Source organism: Mirounga angustirostris, unplaced genomic scaffold (assembly GCF_029215605.1).
Source record: "Mirounga angustirostris isolate CCGP_5_RB_7025 unplaced genomic scaffold, mMirAng1.0.hap1 SCAF_9, whole genome shotgun sequence".
NCBI classification, from domain to species: domain Eukaryota; kingdom Metazoa; phylum Chordata; class Mammalia; order Carnivora; family Phocidae; genus Mirounga; species Mirounga angustirostris.
Window position 1 is genome coordinate 29,824,280 of NW_026991717.1, and position 23,990 is coordinate 29,848,269.

The following is a 23,990-nucleotide window of genomic DNA, read 5'->3' on the forward strand; positions in this document are numbered from 1 at the left end:
GGAATGGCTGACTGCTTTTCTCTGGAGGTTCACTGACGAGTGGGGTCCCGAGTTCTCATCTACTCCGGGGTGGAGATTGAGAGGCCACTGTTTTCATTCTTGTCCTCCAAAGCTGTACGGAAAGCTTCCAGGGAACAAAACCTCCCGAGAGCAAACCCGAGCAGATTACTTAGGCCGGACCCGGCAACGGCGGGACAATTCCGCCTCCAGGAAACACATATGGGAATCACAGCAACAGGCCAATACCTCAGAAGATCAGCAAGAACAGCCAACCAAGACCAAGTTTACCAATCAATGAGAATGGCAGAACTCCAGCGCTAGGGGAACACAGCACATAGAATTCATGGCGTTTTTTCCCCTGATTCTTTAGTGTTTCAAAGCTAATTTTTTTTCTTTTCTTTTTTTTCTTTTTCTATTTTTAAAAAAAAATTTTCTTTTTCACTTTTTCAACGAACATCTTAACAATCCCTTTTTTAAAAATACTTTTTATTTTTCATTTTAAGAGTCATATTCTATTCCTTCATAGTAGTTTACCTTATTTTAAGTATATATATATAAGTTGTTCTCTCTATAAAATTTTGGGATACAATTTCTTCTAACAGAGCAAAATATACACCAAATCTCTAGTGTATGGCTTTGTTCTAGTCTCCTGCCTGATCACAATCTTTTTTCTTTTTAATTTCTCTTATTTCTTTTTCAACCAACTTCTTACCTTATCAATTCCTTTTATAAAATCTTTTATAATTTTCATCTTTAAGTCATATTCCATCTTTTCATCGTATTTACCCTTATTTTTGTACATATATAAGCTTTTCTTTCTTTAAAATTTTGGGAGGCAGTTTACTTTAAGAGACCAAAATATACTGAAAATCTAGTGTGTGGCACTGATCTATTCATCACCAGCCTGAACATATTTGATCATATTCTTTTTTTTTTTTTTATCTTTTTCTTTTTGTTTTCTTTTTTCTTTCTTTCCCTTTCTTTTCCCTGGTTTCAGGTCTCTTCTGATTTGTTCAGCGTGTTTTTCTGGGGTCGTTGTTACCCTTTTAGCATTTTGTTCTCTCATTCATCTATCCTCCTCTGAACAAACTGACAAGATGGAAAAACTCACCTCAAAAAAAAAGAACAAGAGGCAGTACAGACTGCCAGGGACCTAATCAATACGGACATTAGTAAGATGTCAGAATGAGAGTTCAGAACACTGATTATAAAGATGCTAGCTGAGCTTGAAGAAAGCATGGAAGATAACAGAGAAACCCTTTCTGGAGAAATAAAAGAACTAAAATCTAACGAAGTCGAAAAAAGAGGCTACTAATGAGGTGCAATAAAAAATGGAGGCTCTAACTGCTAGGATAAATGAGGCAGAAGAGAGAATTAGTGATATAGAAGACCAAATGATGGAAAATAAAGAAGCTGAGAAAGAGAGATAAACACCTACTGGATCACAAGGGCAGAATTTGAGAGATAAGTGATACTATAAGATGAAACAATATTAGAATTGGGATCCCAGAAGAAGAAGAAGAAGGAGAGAGAGGGGCAGAAGGTATAATGGAGCAAATTACAGCAGAAAACTTCCCTAATTTGGGGAAGGAAACAGGCATCAAAATCCAGGAGGCACAGAGAACCCCTCTCAAAATCAATAAAAATAGGTCAACACCCCGACATCTAATAGTAAAACTTACGAGACTCAGAGACAAAGAGAAAATCCTGAAAGCAACTTGGGACAAGAGATCTGTAACCTACAATGGTAGAAACATTAGATTGGCAACAGACCTATCCACGGAGACCTGGCAGGCCAGAAAGGACTGGCAGGATATATTCAGAGCACTAAACGAGAAAAATATGCAGCCAAGAATACTGTATCCAGCTAGGCTTTCACTGAAAATAGAATAAGAGATAAAAAGCTTCTAGGACAAACAACAACTAAAGGAATAGGCAAACACGAAACCAGCCCTACAAGAAATACTGAATGGGGTCCTCTAAGCAAAGCGAGAGGCTAAAAGTAATATAGACCAGAAAGGAACACAGACAATATACAGTAAAAATCACCTTATAGGCAATACAATGGCACTAAACTCAGATCTTTCCATAGTTACCCTGAATGTAAATGGGTAAATGCCCCCAATTAAAAGACACAGGCTATCAGATTGGATTAAAAAACAAGACCCATCGATATGCTGTCTGCAAGAGACTCATTTTAGACTCAAAGACACCTCTAGATTGAAAGTGAGGGGGTGGAAAACCATTTACCATGCTAATGGACACCAAAAGAAAGCTGGGGTGGCAATCCTTATATCAGACAAATTAGATTTTAAACCAAAGACTGCAATAAGAGATGAGGAAGGACACTATATCCTACTTAAAGGGTCTATCCAACAAGAAGATCTAACAATTGTATATATCTATGCCCCTAACATGGGAGCAGCCAATTATATAAGGCAACTAATAAAAAAAGCAAAGAAACGCATCGACAACAATACAATAATAGTGGGGGACTTTAACACCCCCCTCACTGAAATGGACAGATCATCTAAGCAAAAGATCAATAAGGAAATAAAGACTTTAAATGACACATTGGACCAAATGGACTTCACAGATATATTCAGAACATTCCATCCCAAAGCAACGGAATACACATTCTTCTCTAGTGCCCGTGGAACATTCTCCAGAATAGATCACATCCAAGGTCACAAATCAGGTCTCAACTGGTACCAAAAGATTGGGATCATTCCCTGCCTATTTTCAGACCACAATGCTTTGAAACTAGAACTCAATCACAAGAGGAAAGTCGGAAAGAACTCAAATAAATGGAGGCTAAAGAGCATCCTACTAAAGAATGAGTGGGTCAATCAGGAAATTAAAGAAGAATTTAAAAAATTCATGGAAACCAATGAAAACGAAAACACAACTGTTCAAAATCTTTGGGATGCAGCAAAGGCAGTCCTAAGAGGAAAGTATATAGCAATACAAGCCTTTCTCAAGAAGAAAGGTCTCAAATACACAACCTAACCCTCCACCTAAAGGAGCTAGAGAAAAAACAGCAAATAAAACCTAAACCCAGCAAGAGAAGAGAAATTATAAAGATCAGAGCAGAAATCCATGAAATAGAAACCAAAAGAACAGCAGAACAGATAAACGAAACTTGGAGCTGCTTCTTTGAAAGAATTAATAAGACTGATAAACCCCTACCCAGACTTATCAAAAGAAAAGAGAAAGGATCCAAATAAATAAGATCATGAATGAAAGAGGAGAGATCACAACCAACACCAAAGAAATACAAACAATTATAAGAACATATTAAGAGCAACTCTATGCCAGCAAATTAGATAACCTGGAAGAAATGGATGCATTCCTAGAGATGTATCAACTACCAAAACTGAACCAGGAAGAAATAGAAAATCTGAACAGACCTATAACCACTATGGAAATTGAAGCAGTCATCAAAAATCTCCCAAGCCCAGGGCCAGATGGCTTCTCAGGGGAATTCTACCAAACATTTAAAGAAGAATTAATACCTATTCTTCTGAAACTGTTCCAAAAAATAGAAATGGAAGGAAAACTTCCAAACTCGTTTTATGAGGCCACCATTGCCTTGATCCCCAAACCAGACAAAGACCCCCTCAAAAAGGAGAATTACAGACCAATATCCCTGATGAGCATGGATGCAAAAATTCTCACCAAAATACTAGCCAATAGGATCCAACAGGACATTAAAAGGATTATTCACCATTACCAAGTGGGATTTAACCCTGGGCTACAAGGTTGGTTCAACATCCGCAAATCCAACAATGTGATACAATACATTAATAAAAGAAAGAACAAGAATCATATGATCCTCTCAATAGATGCAGAAAAAGCATTTGACAAAGTACAGCATCCTTTCTTGATCAAAACTCTTCAGAGTACAGGAATAGAGGGTACATACCTCAATATCATAAAAGCTATCTATGAAAACCCACAGCGAATATCATTCTCAATGGGGAAAAACTGAGAGCTTTCCTACTAAGGTCAGGAACGCGGCAGGGATGTCCACTCTCACCACTGCTATTCAACATAGTACTAGAAGTCCTAGCCACAGCAATCAGAGAACAAAAGAAATCAAAGGCATCCAAATTGGCAAAGAAGAAATCAAACGATCTCACTGTTTGCAGATGATATGATACTTTATGTGGAAAACCCAAAAGACTCCACCCCAAAACTGCTAGAACTCATACAGGAATTCAGTCAAGTGGCAGGATATAAAATCAATGCACAGAAGTCAGTGGCATTCCTATACGCCAACAACAAGACAGAAGAAAGAGAAATTAAGGAGTCAATCCCATTTACAATTGCACCCAAAACTGTAAGATACCTAGGAATAAATCTAACCAAAGAGGCAAAGAATCTGTACTCAGAAAACTATAGAATACTCATGAAAGAAATTGAGGAAGACACAAAGAAATGGAAAAACGTTCCATGCTCATGGATTGGAAGAACAAATATTGTGAAGATGTCAATGCTACCTAGAGCAATCTACATATTCAATGCAATCCCCATCCAAATACCATTCACTTTTTTCAACGAAATGGAAGAAATAATCCCAAAATTGGCATGGAACCAGAAAAGACCTTGAATAGCCAGAGGAATGTTGAAAAAGAAAAGCAAAGCTGGTGGCATCACAGTTCCGGACTTCCAACTGTATTACAAAGCTGTCATCATCAAGACAGTATGGTACTGGCACAAAAACAGACCCATAGATCAATGGAACAGAATAGAGAGCCCAGAAATGGACCTGCAAGTCTATGGTCAACTAATCTTCGACAAAGCAGGAAAGAATGTCCAATGGAAAAAAGACAGTCTCTTCAACAAATGGTGTTGGGAAAATTGGACAGCTACATGCAGAAGAATGAAACTGGACCATTTCCTTACACCACACACAAAAATAGACTCAAAATGGTTGAAAGACCTAAATGTGAGACAGATGTCCATCAACATCCTAAAGGAGAACACAGGCTGCAACCTCTTCGACCTCAGCTGCAGCAACTTCTTCCTAGAAACATCGCCAAAGGCAAGGGAAGCAAGGGCAAAAATGAACTATTGTGACCTCATCAAGACAAAAAGCTTTTGCATAGCAAAAGAAACAGTCAACAAAACCAAAAGACAATTGACAGAATGGGAGGAGATATTTGCAAATGACATATCAGATATAGATCCAAAATCTATAAAGAACTTATCAAACTCAACACCCAAAGAACAATTGATCCAATCAAGAAATGGGCAGAAGACATGAACAGACATTTTTCCAAAGAAGACATCCAAGCGGCCAACAGACACATGAAAAAGTCCTCAACATTGCTCGGCATCAGGGAAATCCAAATTAAAACCTCAATGAGATACCACCTCACACCAGTCAGAATGGCTAAAATTAACAAGTCAGGAAACGACAGATGTTGGTGGGGATGCGGAGAAAGGGGAACCCTCCTACACTGTTGGGAGGAATGCAAGGTGGTGCGGCCACTCTGGAAAACAGTATGGAGGTTCCTCCAAAAGTTGAAAATAGAGCTACCATACGATCCAGCAATTGCACTACTGGGTATTTACCCCAAAGATACAAATGTAGGGATCCGAAGGGGTACGTGCACTCCGATGTTTATAGCAGCAATGTCCACAATAGCCAAACTGTGGAAAGAGCCAAGATGTCCATCGTCAGATGAATGGATAAAGAAGAAGTGGTATATATATACAATGGAATATTATGCAGCCATCAAAAAGAATGAAATCTTGCCATTTGCAACGAGGTGGCTGGAACTGGAGGGTATTTTGCTGAGCGAAATAAGTCAGTCAGAGAAAGACATGTATCATATGACCTCAGTGATATGAGGAATTCTTAATCTCAGGAAACAAACTGAGGGTTGCTGGAGTGGTGGCAGGTGGGAGGGATGGGATGGCTGGGTGACAGACATTGGGGAGGGTATATGCTATGGTGAGCACTGTGAAGTGTGCAAGACTGTGGAATCATAGATCTGTATCTTGAAGCAAATAATACATATGTTAAAAAACAAAACAAGAAGATAGCAGGAGGGAAAGAATCAAGGGGGGAAATCAGAGGGGGAGATGAACCATGAGAGACTATGGACTCTGAAAAACAATCTGAGGGTTCTAGAGTGGAAGGGGGTGGGAGGATGGGTTAACCTGTTGATGGGTATTAAAGAGGGCACGTTTTGCATGGAGCACTGGGTGTTATGCACTAACAATGAATCATGGAACACTACATCAAAAACTAATGATGTAATGTATGGTGATTAACATAACATAATTTTTTAAAAAGGTGTTTCTTAATTATATTAAAAGTGCAATGCTGAGATATGCCAATGTTCTCTTCCAAAAAGTAAAAAAAAAAGCAATCTGGGCCACATATTGAGCAGATGCCTGTACATAGTAACACTTCGAAAGTTTAAAAAAGATTCTCTTCATATAGCCATTACTTACTAGTAAGACATCATGACTAAAAATGAACAAAAGCTATCCTTGACATTGTAGTACAGAAAAGAGACATACTGTAACTGTTAAGGACGTTTTGGGTTATAGGGAACAGAGAACCCAGTTGACAATGGCATATAGAAACATGGATTCATTTTTCACACAAGACAAAAAGTCTTGAACTCAGTGATTGCTAAGGCTGGGTTAGCAATCAATAATGCCATCAATATCTTCAGTACTCTTGCTCCATCATCCTAACACATTAACTTTTTGCATTCGTATTTGTTGTCTAATACTTCCAAGATGATCACTGCAGCTACAAATATCGTATCCAAGGCAAAGCAAGAAAAGGGCTTAACCCCAGCCCTGTCTGGCCCCTTATTTAGAAAAATGGAAAGCTTTCCATGAAGTCCCCCAGCAGATTCATAGACTGAAATCTGGAATTGTAGTGCATGGCTACTGCAGCAGTAAGAAAGATTCAAAAACCAAATATTCAACTTTCTAATTTTTATGGTACAGGTAAGGAATGGATATGGGCTGGCCACCAACAATGTCTGCCAGTCCTCAACTCAATATGCACACACACACCTCTTACACATATATGTTAAACAGAAAAGACCATTTTCTCAAGGAAGACAACCCCACTATTTCATCCAAATACCCCATGAAATAGGATCTCTGGGTGACTTTCTATGTGTTCTATGTAGTACAAATATAGCAACTCTTATTGCTATATCTGACCATGTGTATTGCTAAAACATAACCTGTCTCTAAACCACTCCCTTCCTATATATATTTATAAAATAGTGAAAAAGAAAGAACAGAGTGACCTCAATAAAAATTCCATTAAGAAAGGGAATAATAGGGAGCACACAGTGGTCAACAGTTCACAATCCATATCAAATCTTATTGGTCAGAAATCACAGATTCTTTGTCAGGCAATAAGGTAAACTCCTTGACTAGTCAGTCTGGCAGCTGTTAAAGTCTCTAGAGTATCTGCTTTGTCACTGTCCCGTATAACCATATCTAAGGTCGATTTTTAAGTGGATGCCCTTCTCAGGGGTTCCACAGCTTTTGTGGTCTACTTCATATTGGTTTGCCTTAGGGAAGAAGGTACAAGAACTGCTTAAAAGGTAAAAACAATCACAATTAATTGCCAGCTTCCCTCAAATTCCCTCAAAAACACATCAAGTCTCTGGTCTATTTTCTTCAGATCAGTTCCTGTGAGTAAAACATTTCTAGAAATAATTTTTAGGCCTGGAGATTTTCATCTCTTAGCTACTGACCTCTGAACTCTCATAAAAGGTTTGAAGCAATTCTAAAAATAGTCTTAGGTGAGGAGGTACTGCCCTTAATCCCTACAAAATTCCAAAATATGGGACTCTTTGTCAATTTAGAGTGTGAGCTAAAAGAATACCTCTATACCTAAGCTGTATTTTGTTGCCCTTTCTGCTCTCATGCTGAGTAACACTAATTTGAGTTCACCCCCTTCTCTAGGATTCTTCTGAAAAGCCACAAAAAGTAACCAACACATGAAAATATTCTAAATTTTTCCTAACACTGCAGCTTCAGTTTGCACACAGTCAGCCTTCCAAGAAACAGCAGGCACAGGTTAATCAAAAGCTTTGCTATCATATAACAAAGGTTACAACTCCCCCCGCCCCTTATTTTTCCCCATAATAAGCCTGGAGGTAGGCAGTCCAAGGTTGGATGTACTGTCCAACAAGGTTCCAAACTCTCTTGATCCATCTCCTCCATGGTCCTCAGTTTGTTTGGAATCACATTTTCAGCCTCATACTTGTCATCTCATGGTTGCAAGATGACTGTTAGTCTCCCAGCTTCGTGTCTGCATTTAAGGCACAAAGAAAGTGGAAAGAGGAGAGTACCAGCCCCCTATGGTCTCTTTATCAGGAAAACAAAAACCTTCCCTAAAGTCAACAAACTTGTCTTCAGAATCACTGGCAAAAGAGAATGGGATTGTTATGACTGGCTTTAACTAGGGTTTTTTGCTTAAAGCTGGGCACATTGACGCCCCTAAGAAAATGAAGGTGAGCAACAGGGAATGGGTATTAGTAAGGTCACTAAGAATACCCACCACACAAAGATATTTATAGTTATAAGAGAACATTTAACAAATAGAAACCAATCTCTATTTGGTGAAATTTCAGGCAATATAACAGAAGTGAGGGGAGAAAGCCCTTCAGGCAGTTCTACAAAAATACATCTTAGGTATAGAGATCCCTACTCATCCTACTTAGGAGTCCATACATGAAATTAGCACCCTTTTGCAACTCTGCTTTTCAAGACTTTCCCTTCCTTCAATTCTGTACCCACAGAGTCTCTAAATACCCATGTTTATTTTATTTTATTTTTTTTTTAAAGATTTTATCTATTTATTTGAGACAGAGAGAATGAGAGACAGAGAGCATGAGAGGGAGGAGGGTCAGAGAGAGAAGCAGACTCCCTGCCGAGCAGGGAGCCCGATGCGGGACTCGATCCCGGGACTCCAGGATCATGACCTGAGCCGAAGGCAGTCGCTTAACCAACTGAGCCACCCAGGCACCCTAAATACCCATGTTTATTAACAACTGTTTCTATGGCAGCGGAGCCCCTGGTAGGGGGGGACAGGGGTGGAGGCTATTTATAAGTTAAGGACTGGGACGCCTGGGTGGCTCAGTTGGTTAAGCGACTGCCTTCGGCTCAGGTCATGATCCCGGAGTCCCGGGATCGAGTCCCGCATCGGGCTCCTTGCTCGGCGGGGAGCCTGCTTCTCCCTCTGCCTGCCTCTCCCCCTGCTTGTGTTCTGTCTCTCTCTCTGACAAATAAATAAGTAAATAAATCTTATAAGTTAAGGACTGACAGTACAATGCCAATAGCAGCTATTATTGATGATATCCTTGAGGAATTTCTGAAATAGACAAATTGGGGGGGGAGGGGAAACAAGAAATATTCATGGTGCCTGTTGTTCACCAAGAAACCTCTTGATTAGGGGCGCCTGGGTGGCTCAGTTGGTTATGCAACTGCCTTCGGCTCAGGTCATGATCCTGGAGTCCCGGGATCAAGTCCCGCATCGGGCTCCCTGCTCAGTGAGGAGCCTGCTTCTCCCTCTGACCCTCCCCCCTCTCACGTACTCTCTCTCATTCTCGCTCTCTCAAATAAATAAATAAATCTTTAAAAAAAAAATTCCATTTTAAGAAACCTCTTGATTAGAATTTGATTTCTCATCTAGGTTCACAACCTGAAAGAAAATACATTGATCATCCTGGTATGACTGGTTTATGTAACAGTTTTATCTCATTGTAAATTAATAAATTTGCATTCTGGCTTTACATATTCGGCTGATGAAATTGTTAGGCTAATTTAATCCTCTCTGGGACACTTAATGACTAGACCAGGTTTCTAAGACCACAAAACTGAGTCAAATCCCGGGAAATTCACTAACTAAGGTTGTATCACCCAATGTGGTCTTATTTGAATAACAGCAACTGGCCTAACCAAGGCAACAGTTCTTCACATCACTAAGTATATTGGCATGAACTTCTTTAAGACATTTATAATAGCAATAAGTCAATTTTCATTTTATGTAGCAGTACACAAAAGCCACTTTTGACAAACTGCACCACCTACAATATACTCAAGTCACCGACAGTTCAAAGAATAATAGTTTCCAAGCAACCCACAACTCACAATTTTTATATATAAAAAGGTATGTAGTATAGGGGGCAAAAGCAGGAGCCAGAAAGTTGGAATGCAAATCCCAGTTCCACATTGGAACACTGCACCACAGAATAAGTGTGTGACATGGGATAAAAATCTTTGCATCCAGCTTCCTCACCTATACAAGACAGCCTGGGACAGAATAATAGTGCCTACTTCAAAAAGTTGTCTGAATATAAAGTGAATCTATACACGTAAAGTGCCTGGCAATAAGAAGCCCTCAATGAATGTTAGCTATCATTACTCTTAACAGGAAAACTATTTAGGTTTCCTGTTAAGGTTGCATTTTATGCAAACAGGAAATGAATTGATAATAAAGATTCATTTTATATGCAAAATATGAAATAACACAAATTCCCCCAAATTAATAACTCATCAAGAGTCACAGTTTTGAAGCTGGCTGGTGAGTGATTTAAAAAACTCTTTTAAGCTACTGCCACATAGCAATAGCAAACTTTCCATTCTTTGCTGCCAGGAATAGTCTTGAATTACGCAGCATTTGTAGGATACAAAATGCTACAGCTCTACACAGAGATGTAAAGAAGACAAAAATCATAGCTTTCCAACCCTACTGACCCCTTAGTGTTGTCCCTGGCACCTTGGTCTTCCTAGAGGCCTATGTCCTTGAGGACCAGACACTCTACAATCAACATCCACATTTAAGTCTCTGAACACTGTTCTAGGAAAACTCTTCTTGAAATAAAGGGTCAGTCAGCCTGGTGACTTTTTGCATATGTGTGCCCTTCTCAGTCCTGGAGTAATCACCATCCCCTCCAGTTTTCCTCTACTACATAACTGGTTATCTTTAATATTTTCTTGCTCATAATGAAATATCTTAATGGCCCTGATTTTCCTCTAATGTGTCTTTTCTCTTCATCTGTTTTAGTCAGTCACCTCCATCAGCACATCTTTTTTCCCTTTTGCTTCCGACTATCACAGCTTCACACTCAACCCCCCTCAAACCCAACCACACTCACTCCACACCCAATTTTTCAAATTCTCAAGCCATTCTTTACCCTCCACCCCCACCTACTAGAGAGTCCATTTCTTTGAGGATAAACTCCTTTTATCCTCCGCAGTTCACTCTTCATAAAAATCTGGTTTTCCCTTAAGTCACAAGTTGCCTTTTCCAATATAACTATTTAGTCCTTACTTTCCTCACTTTCTCTCAATCAATAGAAATAAGTGAGAAACAGCCTTTTCTTTGTTCCTAAATGCCATTTTCAGATTATCACACCGTGGTCCACTTATTGTTTGAAATCTGCACCTTATCATACATTTCAGAAAGCAGCCCTCAACAATCCTGAAAACAGTCATCTTTAAATTTCCCATCCTTCTCTTGAGTCTTGGTAGAGGTGATTCATTAAGAGTCCATAATTCAATTTCTGTCGGTGTTAACATATATGTATTTGGAGAGTTGTTTTTTTTTTTTTTAAAGATTTTATTTATTTACTTGACAGAGACAGTGAGAGCAGGAACACAAGCAGGGGGAGTGGGAGAGGGAGAAGCAGGCTTCCTGCTGAGCAGGGAGCCCAATGCGGGGCTCGATCCCAGGACCCTGGGATCATGACCTGACCCAAAGGCAGATGCTTAAAGACTGAGCCACCCAGGCGCCCCATATTTGGAGAGTATTACATGAAACAGAAAAATTAAACATGTTAATGATGGTCACATAGTCAACAATGGAACTGAATAAAATACATGATTATTTCTGGGCTCATAAAATACCTTTATAATTTTCTGTAATATTCCTAAAGTCAGTTCTGTAAGTTTAAATATTCTATCATTAGAAATATACCATGTTAGCTACTGCCTTAGACAAAAATCACTATGTGTTTTTCAAAATAAATAACGGCACCATAAAATTAGTTGGATGTGTAAGTGGGTATATAAGCTATTCTTGGCAGATGATCAGGCTACTTAGACCTTTTAGAAAGTGGATTCTACAACTTCCTGATGTAAATCATTCTAATATTAAACATCCTTAATTTCAAAATCTTTGATTTTTCCTTTTTTAATTTAAATTCAATTAGCCAACATATAGTACATCATTAGTTTCAGATGTAATGTTCATCAGTTGCATATAACACCCAGTGCTCATTACATCACATGCCCTCCTTAATGCCCATCACCCAGTTACCCCATCCCCCACCTACCTCCCCTCCAGCAACCCTCAGTTTGTTTCCAATGTTATGAGTCTCTCATGGTTTGTCTCCCTCTCTGGTTACTTCCCATTCAGTTTTCCCTCCCTTACCTTATTATCCTCTGCACTGTTTCTTATATTCTACATATGAGTGAAACCATATAATTGTCTTTCTCTGACATATTTCACTCAGGATAATATACTCCCAATATCATCCACATCAATATAAATGGTAAATATTCATCCTTTCTGCTGGCTGAGTAATATTCCTTTGTATGTGTGTGTACACATACAAACATATGTGTATATATATACATACATACACACACATACCATATCTTTATCCATTCACCTGTCGATGGGCATTTTGGCTCTTTCCACAGTATGGCTATTGTGGACATTGCTGCTATAAACATTGGGGTGCATGCCCCTTCAGATCACTACATTTGTATCTTTGGGGTAAATACCTAGTAGTGCAATTGCTGGGTCATAGGGTAGCTTTATTTTTAACTTCTTGAAGAACCACCATACTGGCTTCCGAGTGGCTGTACCAGCTTGCATTCCCACCAACAGTATAGGAGGGTTCCCCTTTCTCTGCATTCTCACCAACATGTTGTTGTTTCCTGTGTTGTTAATTTTAGCCATTCTGACTGGTGTGAGGTGGTATCTCATTGTGGTTTTGAAAACCTTTTTCTAATGTAAATTTATCCTGCTGCATTTCCCCTCTGGAGATGGGAAAAGGATAGGCACCATTCTCAGTATGACAATATCTTACCTACTTGAAAAGCATTATCACCTCTTAGCCTTTGCTTTTCTAAGTTCAACAACTTGGACTATTTTCCAGACTCCGACTATTCTCCAAAACTTTCTTCTTAACCTTCTTTAGCTCTATTCATATTGTTTTTAAATCATGAAGACCAGAGTTAGATTTAACCAGTTTACAGAACTTTGTTGTTTTTAATGTTTTTATGGTTCTACAGGTTTCTCAAATATTAGAATTTACACCCAAACTTCTATAAATTAAGTTACAGAACTTTATATACTGTGGCATCTACCTTATCGTCTCTTAGTTAAATTAAATCCATGATCTATGGTTATAGTTGACAAATTATGGCTACATATATGGCCCCAAAACATGAGAGAATTAATTAACAAATACTTACCTGATTTGTCCTTGGGTAAAAGGTTTTTCTCCTAGATTGCAGAGTAGAAACTGGCTCTGACTTACAGTTACCTCTATTTCCTCTGCTTTGATAGAAATTATGGTAGCCATAAAGAAAAATAAAAATGGAAAATATTTTACGTAACAATTTTAATAGCACATGAAGAGAAGGAAAGTAGAATGTTTACAAATTTCATATGAGCTTTTTCTTTACTTGGTGATACTCCTGAGGACTTCATAATAAGCAGCAGAAATCTTACTTTGTTAATGTTTAATTTCTCCTCCTTCCTTTTTTTTTTTTTTTTTAGCTCCAGGAAAACTACTTATTGTTAAATATTATTAACTTATTGTTAAAAACTAAAAGCTGGATTAAGAGGGAAATGGAATTTTATTAAAAGAGTATTGGGGTGCCTAGGTGGCTCAGTTGGTTAAGCATCCGACTCTCGATTTCAGCTCAGGTCATGATCTCGGGGTCGTAGAATTGAGCCCCACATGGGGCTCATGCTCAGCAGAATCTGCTTGTCCCTCTGCCTCCTCCCTCCAGTCACATGCTTTGTCTCTCTCCCCTTCCCTGAAAAAAGAAAAAAAAAAAAAAAGAGTATTGAATGCGGGTGGGTGGGAGGGGGGTGCCCTTTCAAGCAGGGAGTTTGGAGGGATGGCAAGGAATTGTATTTCTTTTATTATAAAAGTTACTTTTGGGGGCACCTGGGTGGCTCAGTCAGTCTGCCTTCAGGTCAGATCATGATCCTGGGTGGGCCTGGGGTGGAGCCCCCAGCTGGGCACCCTGCTCAGTGGGGAGTCTGCTTCTCCCTCTCTCTATGACCCTTCCCCCTGCTCGTGCTCTTGCTTGCTCTCTCTCAAATGAATAAAAAATCTTTTTTAAAAAAGTTACTTTTTGGGGCACTTGGGTGGTTTAGTTGGTTCTATATTGGACATTTGGTCTTGGCTCATGATCTCAGGATCCTGAGATAGAGCCCAGCACCTCAGGCCCCATGCTCAGTGAGGAGTCTGCGTCCCCTCTCCCTCTGCCCCCTCACACACCTCTCTCTCTAATAATCTTTTTTTTAAAAAGTTACTTTTTATGTCTCTACCAAGAAAAAATATTATGGATAGAAAGTTAATAAGGATTGTCATTTCAATAAGGTGATAACCTTCATGAGAAAGGAGGAAAAGTGGTATACAGTATAATCTATTTTCCACTTTAAAAGTTCATTTCCCCCAAAGAGCTTTACTTTATATTGGCACTGAGAAGGTCAAGGCAGTGGCTCACAACATGTGAATTATATAAAAGTAGCATATATGAATAATATATTTTTATACCATGCCAATTTTTGGAATGCACAATCAATCCCAAAGAAGTTTATGGTCTTTCTGTAGTCAAAGAAATAATGAACATAAAAGGTTTAATAGTATAATTTTGCAACTGCAAAACATCAAAAATTTATCTACCTTAAATTCAATCTAACAATTGATAATAGCAATTGATATTAGCAAGTCCTTTAGTTTTCTAGTTCATTTTTAGCCTATTAGATAAATGAAAAATCAAATCTTCTTCTTTACATAAAAATAATCCTAGAATCATCAAAATTTACAACTAGAAAGAAATTCAGAGAACTTCTATATGGAATCAGTTCAAGCCTCTCTAAATAAGGGACATTCACCTAATTGCCTCATTCAAAGTTATAGAATGAATTCGTGATGGAACCCTAAAATCCAGAATGCTTTTCTCACTACAAAATGATTTCTCAAACTCATTGAGGCACAATTTGGTGTATATATGTGAGTCATTGAGGCACTAGGGTTGAACTTGGGGACTCTGAATCAGGATGAATCTTGGTTCCTCCACTTAATTAGCTGTGTGATCTTGAACAAGTTCCTTAATCCCTTTGTGCCTCAGTTTTCTCTCTATAAAATGAGATAACTGTACCTTCCCGTTAGCGTTGTTATAACAAAATTAACACATATAAAGCACATAGAATGGTATCTGACACATCATAAACATTTAATAAATGCCAGCAATTACTAGGATTCCATCAATAAACACATAGATATGTACTTGCTAAGTTTTAAAATAGCCCAATTTTACTAGAATTTGAATACTGGATCATTTTCATGTTTAAAAAACGTATGTGTGTGTATGTATGTGTATATATATATACACACACACATATATTACATACTATATATACTATATTATATATATACATATATACTTATATACTATATTATATATACATATATACATCATATACTTATACTATATTTTATATATATATATACACACACACACACACCCTGCTCAGCGGGGATGTACTTATATTATATACTTACATATATTATAGTTATATACTTATATACTTATAAGTATATTTATATAAGTATACTTACATATATAATACAGTATATAATTATACTTATTTTATATACTTAAAATCACTGATATTCCATTTTGGCACATGAATTATGCCCAAGGAACAGTTTTCTCGTGAAGGACAATTCTAAATATTAAGCTTATAGTAAAGCCCACTTAATTTGAATACCATTCACTTTATGATCATTTTAGCCCAGTGGAATAATCAGAATATGACATACAGAGGGGTAGCATTTTTTTTTACATTTTTTAAATTTTATTATGTTATGTTAATCACCATACATTACATCATTAGTTTTTGATGTAGTGTTCCATGATTCATTGTTTGCATATAACGCCCAGTGCTCCATGCAGTACGTGCCCTCTTTAATACCCACCACCAGGCTAACCCATCCTCCCACCCCCCTCCCCTCTAGAACCCTCAGTTTGTTTTTCAGAGTCCATAGTCTCTCATGGTTCATAGAAAACCTTTTTAATACCCTTTCCCCTATGTGACAAAATTATTTCAAGTAAGGATCATGAAATGAAACAAATAATAATAGCCAGGAAAGAAAGACCGTGAAAATTATTTTTTTTAGATTTTTTTTGTCTGAGAGAGAGAGCGCGCACAAGTGAGCATGCTCGAGCAGGAAGAGGGGCAGAGGCAGCGAATGTCAAGCAGATTCCATGCTGAGTATGGAGCCTGACTCAGGACTTGATCTCACAACCCTGAGATCATGACCTGAGCCAAAATCAAGAGTTAGACGCTTAACTGACTGAGCCACCCAGGCACCCCCAGACTGTGAAAATTCTTTTATTCGACTCTACCTATATGCCAGTATAAGATAAATATTATAGTACCAAAAAAAAGTAATGGAATTAACATTTTTGAGGAAAGGAAAAACTTAAATTACATGTTGGTCTGTTGAAGTACTAAATAAAAACAATACACCTCCTATTCTCTTATTTGTTCTTTAGTTTTGAAGTAAACATTAACAAAAAGAATAAATTTCAAAGTTAAAAATATTTGATTCAGTTATTTAAAAGAATAGTTTCACATATAAACTAAAATTTGTACTTACCAACCAGAAAAATTACACCTCAAAGTTTGCACTTTGTTTCACTCTTAAATTTTCCACACAAATGAAAACTCTAACTGGTCACATAGAATAAAAACACTGAAGCAATCAGGTTCTGTTTCTTCATCCTTACAATCACCATGCTACCACTATTTATTAATAAGAGTTATTTAAATGAGAGATATAGACCTAAGGAGGACATGAACTGTGCCCAAAACTCTGAATTACCCTGAATTTTTATGAATTTATTTAGGAAAATACCCACATAGATGACTCTATGTTTACTGAAGGCCAACTGAATAACTGGGAGTTCTCTGAATTATCTTCCATGTAGAATATATTTATTAAATGATAATTAAAATGTGCTAATTTAAAGTTTATATATGCATTATTAAAACTTAATAACTACAGAAATTGTTCAGAACTTAGATTTTAAGATCTTATTTATTTATTTGACAGAGAAAGAGACAGTGAGAGAGGGAACACAAGCAGGAGGTGCGTGAGAAGCAGGCTTCCCGCTGAGCAGGGAGCCAGATGCGGGGCTCGATCCCAGGACCCTGGGATCATGATCTGAGCCAAAGGCAGACGCTTAACAGCTGAGCCACCCAGGCACCCTGAAAGATTTTTTTTTTTAATCACCAAGACTGCTTAGAATTTGATACATAAAAATTACCAGTAGTAAAAAGCAGAGAGACTTTGAGTGGGTTTATTACAGTTTAAATTTTCTAAGGACAATGAGAATTATTATTGCCTACACCTAAGGTGATGCTCTTATTGTCCCACTCTTGGTATGCCACTGCTCAAGGTAAAATCTGCCATTGAAGTACTATCTGTAAAGATGGGTTTGCTGCATTAAGTATATTTAATCTACTTGTAAGAAAACCTTTTTAATACGAAATGTTAATTGAGGGCCTACTGAGTGCATGGTAGTACGCTTTGTGTTTTACCCACACAGACTATATGCACATGAACTTGACTAACTTAAAGTCAATCATATTTATTCATTAAAGCCATTTCAGTAGGATTTTTTTTTTTTTTAGATTTTATTTATTCATTTTAGAGAGAGAGAGCCCACAACCCTGAGATCACAACCTGAGCTGAAATCAAGAGTCGGACTCTCAACCGAGTGAACCATCCAGGTGCCCCTCAGCAGGATTTTTTAAAAGCTGTTTTGGTAGCACCTATTGTGTATATACTTAAGTGTTTAAATAAGTATCACACAAAGTCACGTGTATTCCATTTTTCAGGATTCTCACTAACTCAGATTGGCCTTCTCCCTGTGTGTTCTAAGTAAATGAGGTGGTGTTAAAAATCAACATTTAGAAAAGGTTTTAAAATATTAACAGATACATAAACATTAACAATTTAAGATCTCCTGGTATTAAATTTCACAAATCATGTGGTGTCACATTCATGTTCTATTTTTACAAGCAACTACCTCAAGAGAACAAATTTTAACTCTGATATCAATTTTTTTCAGACATTCACAAGATCAACATAATCTCTAATCTGCCCTCTCATAATACTGTAGCTATATACACGCACAAATTTTCTGATTATGTGATTCTGCTACTCTTGAAAAGACAGTCTTTTTAACTTAAAGAAAATCTGGGGTGCCTGGCTGCCTCAGTTGGTACAGCATACGACTCTTGATCTTGGGGTCAGGAGTTCAAATCCCATATTGGGTGTAGAGCTCACTAAAAATAAAAAAATAATCTGACTTACCTCCAAAGACATTTTGGTATGGGATATCATGCCAATTACAGCCACATTAGAAGCAGGTGTATCTGGCAAGAGAGTGTTAATTTCCCAGTTAATTTCTTCTACTCCTGCTTTATAGCTCCTATTTTACTAGTACTGTGGAACTCCCTCACCCACAAAATTCCCTCTGGTTAGTCACCTGGTCTTCTGAAGCAGCACCTGTTCTGTTTATAGCTCTAGTATTCCCCAACCTCTCCTATTGATAAGAATCCCCTGGGGCAGTTGAAAATAAAAATCACATGCCACTCTCCTGTAGATTAGATTTTAATATGTTTGAGATAAGGTCGCAGAATCTGATTTTATTTTATTCTTTAATTTTTTAAGATTTTATTTATTTATTTATTTGACAGAGAGACAGCAAGAGAAGGAACACAAGCGGGGGGGTGGGAGAGGGAGAAGCAGGCTTCCCGCAGAGCAGGGAGCCCGATGTGGGGCTCGATACCAGGACCCTGGGATCATGACCTGAACCAAAGGCAGATGCTTAACGACTGAGCCACCCAGGCGCCCCCCAGAATCTGATTTTAAACAAGAGTTCCCAAGTGATTCTTACAGGCAAGTCTAAGAACAAGCTAAAGAGGCCTGCCAGAGCTCTTCACAGTTCCTCTAAACTGGTCAGCCTCAAGGGCTAGTCCTCTGGGTGTTAGGGGTATTTGAACACAAGAACAGGACCTGTTTGGAGAAAGCCGAATGCCACTCTATCTACCTCTGTTTTCAATACCAAAATTTACCTGAGAGAGGGAAGATTTTGAGTATGCGCTGTGAAGTAGGATACCACCAGGGGGCAGCATAGAGCTGACAAATTATACGTGTCCGGAGTGGGTTTTGTTGTTGTTGTTGTTGTTTTTACTTCACCATATAAAATGGTTGCACCTACATTTTCCATGAACTCAGACTACCAAAAAAGGAGGTTGGGGTAGCACACTTAGAAGATACAGGTAAAAGATGTTAGCACATAATTTCTACATAGTTTTTTTCCCTCGCTGGCTGTCTTTACAGCAGCCATTGTAAACAAAAATTTCCCTTGAAGTAGCATTGCACCTGGAACCAAAAATTGTATTGGACTACAAAGACTCCAGGTAAACCAAAGTGATCTTCCATTTCGTCTGTAAGTTTCAAAACACTTGTCCTACTCTTTTAACTAGCATTGTAACTGGGTGCTTTTCAACGGTGTTATCAAATCTTTAGAGTTCTCTAAGTGAGGGAAAAATGCAGTGGATAACAATGTGAGCCAACCATGCGAAGGCTTATTTTTTTTTTCAAGTATAATCAAAATGCTGCCACCACTTGTCAGCAAACTATAGTCTACTCACCTCCATGTTATCCATACTCCCAAATTTTCTTGACCCATCCCCACTTTCTCCCCTCCAGTCCACATTTCTTCCTTCTGGAAATGTAAAAGAAAAATCCTCTGGCAACCCAGGTAGCCTCTACAAATACCACTACCAAGGGCTTTTTTCCCTCTGAAATTCCACGATTAGTATAAGCAGCACTGAAATCTGAGGGATGACCTGAAGAAACTTGACCTATTCCCAGCTTGCCAAATTAGATACTCCCTACCTAGATAGATATTCCTTGGTCTGAGAAAAGCATGATCCAGGCTCAGGGGCAATTTCATGACCTAGGTTTTGAAGTCTTTCAATTTCACAATTTCCATCTTTTAGCTAGCAAAGCAGAAGGGCAGAAGGAGGCAAGAATGACAGAAACATTCCTGGGAGGCCAAATGGGCCTAAAGAAAAACAAAATGCCTTCAGAAGAGGTAGGAGAACTGGAAATCAAGGTTGTCTGCAGAGCCAAGGGCTACACTGGAGTATGTGTTCTAGAAAGGAGGGTTTCCAAACTTTTCAAGTATTTTAACAAAAATGTCAGAACCCCATGGCTATATTTTTAGCATAAACTGATGGAAACTAAAAATAAAAGCTTTGAGTTCAGAAGCTGCCTTAGTGACCGTGTTCCACTACTCAGGGCAGTACTTGGAGACATTAGAGTTGTACATATATACATGTGAGGACTCTTCTACAGAGAATATTTGTGGGTGCATCCAGAATCCTCACCTACTCCACTTACCCCACCTGCTAACTTAGAAACATAGTCCTACAACACACTCTCAACGAGGTCGATATCATCTCCAAGGGGCGAAATCTTATATATGTAAAAAAGCAAGCTACACCTAAACAGCTAAACTGCTATAGTTTATCAGTGATATTTGAATTTCATGGGGGGAGGGCAGTGATTCGTGAGCAAAATGTCTAAAAAGATTTAAGAGGGCGATAATGGAAAGGGGGAAAAAAAGGTTGAGACACACTGTCCTACAAGGGTCCTGGGCTGAGACTATCAAATGAAGGTCCTGATAGGCATTTTTCTCCCAAGACAGCCCATGGAGGGTCAGTGGTCTCTGAGTCTTTCCCTCCTGGATGGCCTCAAAACGTAGAGGGCAACGCCTGCCGTTCGCTCCCTCACAGGGTGCCATGTGCGGATTTAACGAAAAACTGGCAACAGCTCTGGAAACTGCAAAGCGCTGCACCAAAGCCTGAGCAGGCTTCTTTGCTCGATTGTACGAAGCCCCCCGGCCGGGGCCCGGTCAGCCTCCGCACTTGTTGCTTCCCCGGCGCGCCCAGCCCGCCTCCACCTCAGACCTTCCCTTCGCGACCCCCTCCTCTCCACACGCGCACATGCGGACCCCCCAACTCGGCCGTGCGACCCCCTCACCCACGCCACGGCGCCGGCACGCTGCGTTCGAGCCCTGCTGGCGGCCCAGCCTCCGCCCCCTGCCCGGCTCTCGCCGCCAGTCGGACCCCCGGAGGCCGCGGTTTCCTAGACAGCCGCGCCACCGCTCCGTAGCCTCCGGGGCGCGCGTGCGCGCGCGAACGGCGGAAGGCGAGGGCGCAGGCGTGGGCCCGGCGAGGCGCCGGAGCGAGGCCGCGCGCGCGCCCCCGAGCGCGGTGGGCGGAGGAGCCGAGGGAGCGGCGGAGCCGCGAGGGGGCGGGGGGGGTGGGGGGCGGACAGGGGAGCCCCGGGAGCGCGAGCTGCGGCCGGCGCCGCTGCAGAGCCGAGCGAATCCCGAGCCCAGGCAGCAGGTATGTGTCCTCGAAGCCGGCCGTGGCCAGGGCTTCCCTGCCTCGATGCCCGGGTCCTGTGGCCAGGGCGGGGGTGGGGACCGGTCAAGGTTTGCAGGGTGTGTGTCCGAGAGGGCTGGGATCTTACCACTGACCTTCATCCCCGCTCGCCGGGGGAGCAAGATGGGTGAGTGGGGCAATCCAGGGCTTCAGCTTCAGCTCCAGCCTGGGGATCTGCTTCTTGTCACATGCTTCTTATTTATTTTTGCAAACTGCTCTGGTTCGGGTCCAGCTGCAGATGTTTTACCTCCCATTCTTTGCCTCCGTGTGCCATCTTGCATTTATTAATAAAACATACAAGCTGGGGTGTGGGGGGAGGTGGATTGCTGCTGGGGGGAATCCCATTGCAGTATGGGTTGAGTGGCGCCTATTTTCGGTTTTCAGGCGTGGTATTGAGGTGGAAATCCCACACCCTGGGCATTTGTGGCTTGTTTGGTCGTGACCACTTCCTAGTGGGCTTCCCCCATTTGTCTGCAGGCGCTACAGCGGCAGGATGGGCTGTCAGGAAAGGATGGTGGGCTTTCACCGTCAGGCCAGAATCCCCTTCAAGGGACAGGTGCACACAGTTACCTGTTTGCTAACTTGCCAAGGAGACTTAAACCCAGAAAATTGTTTCCCGTGATTGCCGAGAGGAGGCCTTGAACAGAATCCTCGAGACTTGCATACTCAAACTCATTAAGGTTTTGCATCTGAAGATGACTAAAGCTTGCCACCTGTTGGAAGTCAAACCCCATGAAATCTTCCATAATCTAGCCCACCAATTCCTGTTTCAGTCACTAATACTTAGCGATAGGCCCATACTGGTTCTTCCTATCTTCTTTAACATTGCTTGTCATTTGTTCTTTTAAATTTCAATCTATGATTTGATGCTCCATATGTTATAAATTACATGATTTGTATATATTCCATACATTTATAACATCATATCCTAAAGACTGAATTTCTTTTCAGTGTCTAGGTTACCGATTTCCTAGCTTTTCACCTTGCTTCAAGCTGCAGTCCAAAAAGTGGGGTATATATAACTGATTACTTTTCTCTGCCCCTCCCCCCCCATACTGTGGTAAAAAGAATAGTACAAGCTAGAAGCATAAAATGAAAATGGGTATCCCAAGACATTAGGATATGGTGGCAGAACTAATTGCTTGTAAACCATAGTCTGTGTGCCACATCTAATCATGAGGACACGTTCTTAAATGCTTATATGTGCCAGGTATGGAGCTAAAGGGTGTTTGTGCATGATCTTATTTAATCTTCACAACAAACCTATTATCTCCATGTTGAAGATGAAGAAGGTAAGACTAAGAAGGGTTAGCTAACTTGCCCAAGGTCACACAGTTGAGAATGGAGAATCGAAATAAAGATGCAAACTCAAGTGCATCTGATTGCTGGGGGTGGAGTGGCATTGGGAGGAACCTTTAACGCCGGTGCTGCCACTGCATCTATATTTTAATTAAGATCAAGCTTATGCATGAGCATACATGCTTGGATCTGATTTTCCATTTCATAGATTCCACATCAGTCTTTGTGGATTTCCAGTAAGAGAAACGGTTATCTCAGAATGGGTCTGTGTGGAATTTTTTGAGGTGGCACTGAGCCTATAAAAAATGGTGTCCTAGACATGCTTCCATTTAACTCTCTCAAACAAGCAGTTAAGTTCAAAAAAGTTGTTTCCCTTCAGATTTAAATCTATAAAATGTATGTGCATCAGATAGAATGAATCACTCGTGTTTTTCATTATCGCATCCCACTCCAGTCTTCTTGCCACCCTGCACGCCGGCTTCTGGTCTCAGTGCCAGTCATAAGAACAACATTGTCTATCACACTTGTATGTAAGTGCCTTAATGGGGTGAAGGAATTCAGACCAGTCGACCATAATCCAGTCTCTCTATGGTAGCAATTATTCACTTGAAAATCTTAGAATCTGTGCATTCAGCTATGGATGTATACTTAATCTTTTTTTGCAAGTGCATTATTATAATGCAAATATTGGATTTTGCTACACATTCCAGTAGTTCTCATAGACTTAGAAATTACTGTAGTTGCATCATTGGAAAATCCCCTCAGTGAGGCTACAAACTTTTATATTCAGGTCACATATTTAAGATAGTAGTGAGAAAGGTATAAGTAAATATAAGGGATTATTTGAAAATTATATCCCATGGAAATTAGAGCTTTTAATAATAAATTGATGGCTAATATTAGGAAA

General features: G+C 39.7%; 1 protein-coding gene across 4 annotated transcripts in view; it reads left to right on the forward strand.

Moving 5' to 3' along the window:
* The first annotated feature begins 21,648 nt into the window (after nt 1-21,648).
* Nucleotides 21,649-23,990, forward strand: part of TMEM266 (transmembrane protein 266) — a 126,030-nt gene continuing 123,688 nt past the window's right edge. For 3 of the 4 annotated variants that reach the window (XM_064570071.1, XM_045899602.2, XM_045899606.3), the window contains exon 1: nt 21,662-21,745. The gene's annotated coding sequence lies outside the window, so the exon portion shown is untranslated. Of the gene's footprint in view, nt 21,746-23,990 lie in introns of all 4 variants that reach the window. The other variant, XM_045899604.3, reaches the window with a different exon arrangement.